This window comes from Primulina huaijiensis, chromosome 17 (genome assembly GCF_012295235.1).
Source record: "Primulina huaijiensis isolate GDHJ02 chromosome 17, ASM1229523v2, whole genome shotgun sequence".
In the NCBI taxonomy this organism is placed as follows: Eukaryota; Viridiplantae; Streptophyta; class Magnoliopsida; order Lamiales; family Gesneriaceae; genus Primulina; species Primulina huaijiensis.
The window spans coordinates 6,981,229-6,991,057 of NC_133322.1; positions in this window are offsets into that span (position 1 = coordinate 6,981,229).

Here is a 9,829-nt window from a genome sequence, read left to right on the forward strand (position 1 = left end):
TTCTGACTCTAAATCATCTGAGTCGGAGTGTTCCAGTGGTAGTAGTAATGAAAGAAGAGGTGCAGTGCCTAATGGTGGATGCCAAGCTAGAATCCAACACTGAAGATGTATTTGATTTTAGCTCAACTAACTTTATACGAGATGATCTTATCACAGCACTGCACGATATGATAAATGAGTATAAGATATATTCCCAATCATTGGAGGAAGTCAAAGCTAAGCAATCAAGCCTTCCTAACAAAGGTGTTGAGCCTAACTATGAACAATCAGGAGCAGAGCCGTGCTTATTCAGAGTCAAGTGAGTCCAATGACTCAGGCCCATCTTTTTTTATTGAACAAATCGATTATACATACTTGATTAGTATTTTTAGCTCTAAAACTGTTAGACGAGTTGTTTTTAGTGATCATTTTGGACATGTTTGATATTTTTATTCATTTAGTTTTTTATATTGTCTTTAACGTATTGATTTAATTTGAAAAATTGTTATGGAACTAAAAAAATATGAACACACATTATGATTCAGAGACCAATTTTTAAAAGTTAGACTCGGACCTAAATATTGTTAGGATTGGCCCTGATCAGGAAAAGTGACAAATCTCAGGGCAGAAGTCGGTTCTCACCCCTATTCTCAAATTTACAATATAATTTCTCACTAATTTCTACAATTATGATATGATCTTTATTTAAATATAAATCAAATTAATTAGGAAAAAATGCACACTCAATTACCGCGTGCGCGAGTGTACTAATATATATAATACTTTTTTGGTGGATTAAGGTATACGGTAATGAATGGAATTTTGCTTTAAATATGGTAATTTTTAAATAGTCTTTAATTATATTCCTAATATGTACTTTAAATTCTTTTTACATAACCACACAAATATTATAATTTACTAGTGTCCCGTTGCATACGGTTGAATTAATTATAATTGATATTTTTCTTCTTTTTTTTAAAAAAAATTCTGAATGATATCTAAAAATTTAATAATATAATCATAAACAATGATAAATAAATACTTTTATAAATTTAAAACTGCATTTGGATTGAAGAATTTGATTTCCAATCCACACATCAAATACATTTATATTTGGTTCAAAATTAGAATAAATGATTTGAAATTTTTTATATTTGTTAAGTACATATTTTTCTTCAATTTCAAATTCACTTCTCAACCTAATTATTTCAAATCCATTGATTTGAAATCCTCTAACAAATCCAAATCCGTCTATCCAAACGCAACTTAAAAGATTTTTGAAAACGCATAAGATATGTTATACCAAAACTAGTTATTCTAAAACTTTCATGCTTTATAACATGGTAAATATAACGTATAGATATAACTATGAGTACATACATATTAACATTTTTTGACATTAAATAATGTTTTTATGAAATGTCTTGTAAATAATATCAAAATAGAAAAATTTTAAAATAGTTTTTTAAAATATTTTTACATAAAAACAAATATACCACTATAAAAAGAAAATAATAACTAATATATTTAGTATGTGTGTGGTTCAATAAAAAATGGGATTTGAAATTTCAGTTTGTTGTTTGACAACAAATTAAAATGTATTTTGAAATTTTATTTGATAATTAAAAATAATATTATTTACTATTAAAAAATCATTTTTGATACATATTTATTTTATATGTTGTTGTAATTTATTTTTTATTAATTAAAATTTAAATTAATGAAAAATATGTATAATAATTTATTATGCATTATTTTTTATTTTGATTTCCATCCCTCACCTGTACAAGAGTCTTGGCGGGGGAGATGGTTCGCGCTGCCCCGTTTCTTCAAAAGACGGACGGCATAGTGAATTTTTTTTTTTTTAAAAAAAATTAATTTATTTTTACGATAATTTGATAAATGAGCACAAAACAATATATTTTGATAAATGTTATAAAAAGTACTATAATTTGTTTAAAGAAAGCCATATTTTTACCTATATTTTTAAATTCAATCATTTTTTATCTATATTTTAAAATTTGTAGATGATTATATCACTCGTAAAAAATATGAAAAAATTATTAATTTATAAATAACAAAAATCGTGTTCATATAATTATCAAATTGTATAAACATGCAATGCCTGTATATGAATACTAATTCGTACTATATTATGAAGTTTTAGATCCTTAGAATAATTACCTTAGAGGATATTAAAATATTTTATTTCATAATTACTCTTCTTACCCTACTAAAAGCATCCTCAAGCCATCCCATATTTTACATAGAAAAAAATCTAAACTTTAAGAGTGAGTCTCACGTGAGACCGTCTCACGGATTTTAATCAATGAGACGAGTCAACCCTACCCATATTTACAATAAAAAGTAATACTCTTAGCATAAAAAAGTAATACTTTTTCATGGATAACCCAAATAAGAGATCCGTCTCACAAAATTGGACCCGTGAGACCGTCTCACACAAGTTTTTGTCAATTAAATAAGAGTACAAATTATAATGGCACATGAACTATTTGTTAAATGTAAATTGATACACGAACTTTTGTTAATTATATAATTGGTACATAATAACCGAATTGGCCAATTTCTCTTTGTATTTTAATTTGATACATAATATTTTGACAACTAAAATTTAGGATATAGTTATGATTAATATTTCAATTAATAAATGACCACAAATAGTAATGGAAGCGCAATTGATGTATATGTTTAAAAATAATTCCAATAACTATATTTCACAAGAATTAAGAGTTTAACAAGTTTTAATAATTGTATTGAATAAAAAAATATTAAACTCTTAAAAGAATTTGATAATTGATTGTCTATACTATTAATTAAATTATTATTATGCATTAACCTTCGAGTTCTCACATGTTTAATTTTGTCTTTTTCCCCTTCATTTATTATGAAAATTTCATGATATTTATTAATTCATTAAAATCATGCTTATAAGACTTTGGAACATATTTATTATAATTTATATTACAAAAATATAATTCATGTATTTTAATGATAGTGAAGATGTAACGTTCAAAAGTCAACTCACGTAAATAACATGTATACACATGATTTAAATTGCATATTTATTTTATTTAATTGATTTTAAATGCTTAAATAATATATTTTACATGCTTAAATGTTAAGTGCTCAATTTCACTAAATTGAAGGATTCTATCCGAATATTCGATAATAGGCTGGGGAAAGGAGACCGATGACGACCAAGATAAAATATTTTCAATATGTATTTTCAAGGGTTATTAATATGATTAAATATGATTAAATTTTTCTAAAAATGGTATAGTCCAAATTATTTTACGAGACGAGCATGATTATATTCGGAAGGACCAAAAATATTATTTTTGAAAACTAATTTTTATAAACTTTTATTTTTCAATTAAATAGGTGTTATTTAGCCTAATTTAACTAAGATTAATAAGTTCAATTGCTCATAAACCTGAAGGCCCAAAACCTATGCTCATTAGCATGCAAATTTTAAATCTATAAAATAGAAACCTAGGCTTCCTTGGACTCCATAGCAGCCGAAATTCACACACAACACACACAAATATTTTCAAAATTTTGGAGAGCAAGAATCAAGGAGTTTTCATCGCCCGTTCGTCTCCCTTCGCAACCCACACCAACGATCGCATATTCGAGCATTCTAAAACGCAAAGGCACGCTTCTAAACTTCTTTAACGCACCATTCAAATCATATTAAGCTTGTTTTTATGTATTTTTGCATGAAAAATATTTGAGTACGAATCACTCATCGTTTAGATTACTATTTTCAAAGTTTTGATGGTTTTACGAATTGTTTGAGAACTTTATGAATTCTAAGGGACATGCTGTCAAGATAGGATGATTAAGCGATGTAAAAAGGGTCGTTTAGGGATGATATGAAGGCTGGACCTAAAAAAGGAAGGGAGTTGTAAGGCCCGAGATTTTATCATTTTAATCCGAGATTATTTAATTTATGATTTTGGAAAGTTGAGGATTGAAATTGAATTAAAAAAAATTGTGAGGACCAAATTGCAAATAGTGAAGTTTCAGGGGCTAAAGTTCAATTAAGTAGATTGAATGGGACACTTGGCTTTCTTATGCAACTTGATATGTCAAATATCATTTCCTTTTTCAGACTCCAGCAAGAATCGAACGAATTCCATAACTATTCTCTCAAATTTTCCTCAAAGCCTAGAAATTTATTGTGCAAGATCCGTTTAGCAGAATTTAAATCCGATCACAGTTCTGTGCTCCTCTCGTCACCTACTACACAAGGACGTAAGTTTCATTACTTTCTGATATGTTTTGAAATTTATGTATTGGGAGAATTATAATTTGATAATTAGTATGTGTTCTGGGAATACTAGACATCGTAGAATCGAAGTCAGATCGAAGAACAAGTTGATTCTGGAATTGTTATGATTTTCTAATTTTATCGATTGAAATTGAACAGATTTGGATTATGGATTGATTACAGATTGTAACGGATATGGGTTATGGTTTGTAATTGATATATGTTGCTATTGTATTGACGGGGATATCGGGATTGTGCCGTTATGCCGTTGATTTGCATTAAATTCAGAGTAATCAGATTCAATATTGAATTGTGAATGGAATGGTGATATTATTATTCTCGATATGTCATTTCAGATTTACAGAGACAGTCTTGAGTTCAGCACTTATATTGCTTCAGACCGAGACTACGAAAGAAAGGTATAAGTCAATGTCGAACCCGGGAGAATGACTCGAGTTAGATATAACTTGAGTTTCCCTAAACCACATACTTATTGTTATTATATGCATTGATTTGAATTGATATGCTTGGTCTATTGATTTATAGAAAGCGTGATTAGACGATTGGTCTTGTGACAGAGGTGCCAGACTGTGATAGAGTAGTCACTGGCCCATTGCACATTGTCACAGAGGAGTTATTGGCGGAGGTGCCAAAGTCTTTGACGGATAGGTCAAGACACTAGATGTTTGGTTTATATCGATGTTTGATTAGGAGTGGATTTACTTCTATTACTGAGATTCGATATAGTATGCCAACGTCTGGAAACCGGGATCCCTAGACTAGGAATGAGTCTAGTCTGAGCTGTAGAGTCACGAGTTATTTACAGTTTTATATCAATTTATGTTTTCAGATTTAATACATGTGATTGATATTTGTTTCATGATTTTATAGGGTTTGATGTATATAGGGTTTGGAACACTTGATTTAATATCAATCACATGTATTAAATCTGAAAACATAGGGTGTGATTTAACCCATGTGATTTTATAGGGTGTGATTTAACCCATGTTTTCAGATTTAATACATCGTGATTAGAGTGGAGACTTCGGACTTTGATGTATATAGGGTTTGGAACACTTGACATTTAGTTGTTACACCTTAGTTTGAGTTTGATGTTTGTTGTACAAGACTTGTACTATTATACTGATATGTATAATTAGATTGATTCCATTACGTTCCGCACTATATTAAAAAAAAAATTGTAGACCCATATTAATTACATTGATCCAATTATCCCAATGACGATTAAGAAGATGATTAGTGTCCGAGTCCCCACAACAGGTGGTATCAGAGCAATAGATCCTTTAGACTGAGATAGAAGCTAGTGAGCGAGGTAGATTGAGTTTTCTTTCCTGCTTTTGTGTGCTAGCATGTTTATTGTTTATGTTTACTGAATTATCTGATTTGATATGGTAACCTGTATTATTGAGAATGAATCAGAACCGATTATTGATCAGAGGTAAGATGATCAGAAAGGGACTGAAATAGATTTGTTTTATTGGATTGCTAACCCTTTTGATAATCAGATATGCCTCCTCGACGAATCCCAGAACAGGGCAGTACTTCGAATCCTCCAATGGATGTGACAGCAACACCAATGGAAACCTTGCTGAAGAGATTTCAGTCATTCCATCCACCGACTCTGAAGGGTACTGGGACTTCAGTTGATTGCGAGAGTTGGCTAGATGACATTGAGATGCTGTTTGAGTCCTTGGATTATACAGATGAGCGGAGAGTGAAACTGATTGGGCACCAGTTGCATGACGTTGCAAAGAACTAGTGGATTACAACGAAGAGAGCATTGGAGCATAGAGGTATGAATGTTACTTGGAAGGTATTTAAAACGGAATTTTATCAGAGATTCTTTCCAGTGTCATATAGAAAGGACAAAGGCGCAGAATTTGCAAATCTGAGACAGGGTCAACTGAACATTGAGAAATATGTGGCCAAGTTATCTACCTTACTACGATTTGCTCCACATGTGGCCGAGAACGACGAAACTGTTGCTGATCAGTTCATCAATGGCCTGAATCCTGAAATCTTTACACTGGTGAACTCTGGACGACCGAACAACTTTGCTGATGCCCTGAACAGAGCAAAGAGAGCCGAAGCTGGTCTGATTAGACAGAAAAGAGCTTCGTATGTCGCACCAGCATCGAGACCACAACAACCATCCTCAGCTCAGTTTCCACAACCTCCTCCCAGATTTGAGATTGGCAGTAGCAGCAGTGGAAAGAGAAATCAGTTGAAAGCTCGAGGGAAACAGTTCAAGAGATCTGGAAGCAGTTCATCCAGTTTTAGTGGCTCATGACAGACTGCCCAGAGCCAGAGTTATACCGGAGCTTATTACAGCACGTGTGGAAAGAGACATTCCACAGAGCAGTGTCGAGGAGTGTTTGGCAGTTGCCGTATTTGCGGACAGCAGGGACACTTTGCTAGAGTATGTCCCCAGAGAGGTTCTCAGGGATCCCAGGGAGCAGAGTCATTTGGATCAGTGGCTCAGACAGGGAGACGACCGTCAGCTGTTCATTCTTTCCAGCCAGCACCATCTACCCAGTCACAACAAAGGCTAGGAGGAAGCCAGACAGTTAGCCAGCCTCCTAGACAGCAAGCCAGAGTTTTTGCTTTGACTGAGGAGCAGACACAGGATGCACCTGATGTTGTCGTTGCAGGTAACTGTTCTATTTCTGGTTATCCTGCTTATGTATTGATTGATACTGGTGCATCGCATACATTCATGTCTGAGAGATTTGCATTGATGCATTCTTTGCCTGTTGAGTCATTATGTACTTTAGTATCTGTCTCTTCACTTTTGGGGAGAGGTCTTGTATCAGTNACATTCTTTGCCTGTTGAGTCATTATCTACTTTAGTATCTGTCTCTTCACTTTTGGGGAGAGGTCTTGTATCAGTGACTTCTGTTAGATCTTGTATGCTATAGTATGATGGTTATGAGATTGAGTTAGATTGTATTGTACTTGGTTTGTCTGATTTCGACTGTATTATCGGTATTGATATATTGACCAAGTACAGAGCTACCGTTGATTGCTTCCACAAGATTGTGAGATTCAGACCTGACATGGCTGACGGGTGGAAATTTTACGGTAAGGGTTCTAGATCTAGAATTCCTTTGATATCTGTTATGGCTATGACTCGATTGTTACAGAAAGGAGCAGAGGGGTTCCTTGTCTATTCAGTTGATTTACTGAAATCGAGTCCATCATTAGCGGATTTGCCAGTGGTGTGTGAGTTTGCTAATGTCTTTCCAGATGAGATTCCTGGATTACCTCCGATTCGAGAGATAGACTTCAGCATTGAGTTGATGCCAGGTACCGTTCCGATATCTAGAGCTCCGTACAGGATGGTACCAATTGAGTTGAAAGAATTGAAGGAACAGTTGGAGGATCTACTGGCCAAGGGATATATCAGACCGAGCGTATCTCCGTGGGGTGCTCCAGTACTGTTCGTGAGAAAGAAAGGCAGTTCGATGAGACTCTGTATCGATTACCGGCAACTGAACAAAGCAACGGTAAAGAATAAGTATCCCTTGCCTCGTATTGATGATTTGTTTGATCAGTTGCAGGGTTCTTCGGTATATTCCAAGATTGATTTGAGATCTGGATACCATCAGCTGAGAGTCAGGGATTCTGATATCTCGAAGACAGCGTTTAGAACCAGGTATGGATATTACGAGTTTATTGTCATGCAATTTGGTTTGACGAATGCACCGACTGTATTCATGGGGTTGATGAACCGTATCTTTCAAAGATATATGGATGATTTTGTGATCATTTTTATTGACGATATCTTGATTTATTCCAAGAATATGATGGACCATGCTGAGCATCTGAGAACTGTATTGAGAATTTTGAGGGCTGAGAAATTATATGCTAAACTTTCAAAATGTGAGTTCTGGTTGAGACAGGTTGTATTTCTGGGTCACATCATATCCGGAGATGGTATTTCTGTTGATCCTAGCAAGGTTGAGGCCGTGATTTCTTGGCCGAGACCGACATCAGTGCCGGAAATACGCAGTTTTATGGGTTTAGCAGGATATTATCGACGATTCATTAAAGATTTTTCCAGTATTGCTAAACTGATTACGCAGCTGACTCAGAAGAATGCTCCATTTGTCTGGTCTGAGGAGTGTGAGTCCAGTTTTGTTGAGTTGAAGAATAGATTGACTAGTTGTGATGATCCGGACGCTAATCATTTTCTTAATCGTCTTTGGGATTTAATTATCAATTAAGATAAACAGGGTCTAAAAATTTTTCTTTTTAGAATGCAAGTGTGGAACGTAATGGAATTTAACTAATATACATCTCAGTATAAAAGTACAATAATGTACTACAATACTTCAAACTCAACTAAGGTTTAACTACTAAATGTCACGTGTCAAACCCTATCTACACCAAGTCCGGAATCACCACGCTAAACTCGTCTTCTCTCATCATCTTTTTGACCCCGATCATGTCCCACCTGTTGTCATGCACACATACAAACAAGACAACAGCCGGATACTCCGGTGAGAATAAATCCCAGTATAAATAATGTATACATGCAATCATATAACTGATATAAAGCATGAATTAAAACTTATTACATGTAGCATAATCAAACAACATGTATCGTTACTAAACTGTAAATAAAACATGAATCGATTATATTTGTTTCATGCTTTTATATCGATTATATGATTGCATGTTTTGTTGATTTATATTGGGATGTATTTCTCACCGGAATTATCCGGCTGTTGTCATGTTTGTATGTGTGCATGGCAACAGGTGGGACAGGATCGGGGTCAGGAAGAAGATGAGAGAGATCGTGATTAGAGTGGAGACTTCGGACTTTGATATATATAGGATTTGGAACACTTGACATTTAGTTGTTACACCTTAGTTTGAGTTTGATGTTTGTTGTACAAAACTTGTACTATTATACTGATATGTATAATTAGATTGATTCCATTACGTTCTGCACTATATTAAAAAAAATTGTAGACCCATATTAATTACATTGATCCAATTATCCCAATGACGATTAAGAAGATGATTAGCGTCCGGGTCCCTACAGGAGTTAAGGCTAGGGATTAGGGTTTCATGGAGTTTGGCAATTGATGGGCTCGGCTAAGGTGAGGCAGCGCCAGGGCATGGACCAGGCCCTGTGTGGCTGTGGCTAGAGGGTTAGGAAGGGTTCAAGGTGGGCTAGACGGTGGCTGGAGTCGGCGGCAGCAGGGAGAAGAAGAGTCCGCAAGCCTTAGGGCTCTTCCCACATGCGTGCGTGTGGCGGGTTTCTTAAGGAGGGTGTGCGGCTCGGTTAGGACATGCTAGGCTAGTCCAGTAGGGTCTAGGGAAGATGGATAGGGGTCGGGACAGGGCTTGGTGCAACCAGGGTTCATGGTGGCTCGAGTAAATTGGGGACGCGACTTGGAGAAGGCAAGATAGGTGCGCGCGGGTTGGCAGGAGCTTGTGCTAGTTCGATGCTGGTCTAGGCTATGTCGGCTAGGGACCAAGAGGGTATGGGAATGGTTTGGTCCATGGTGGATCGAGGGTGGCTCG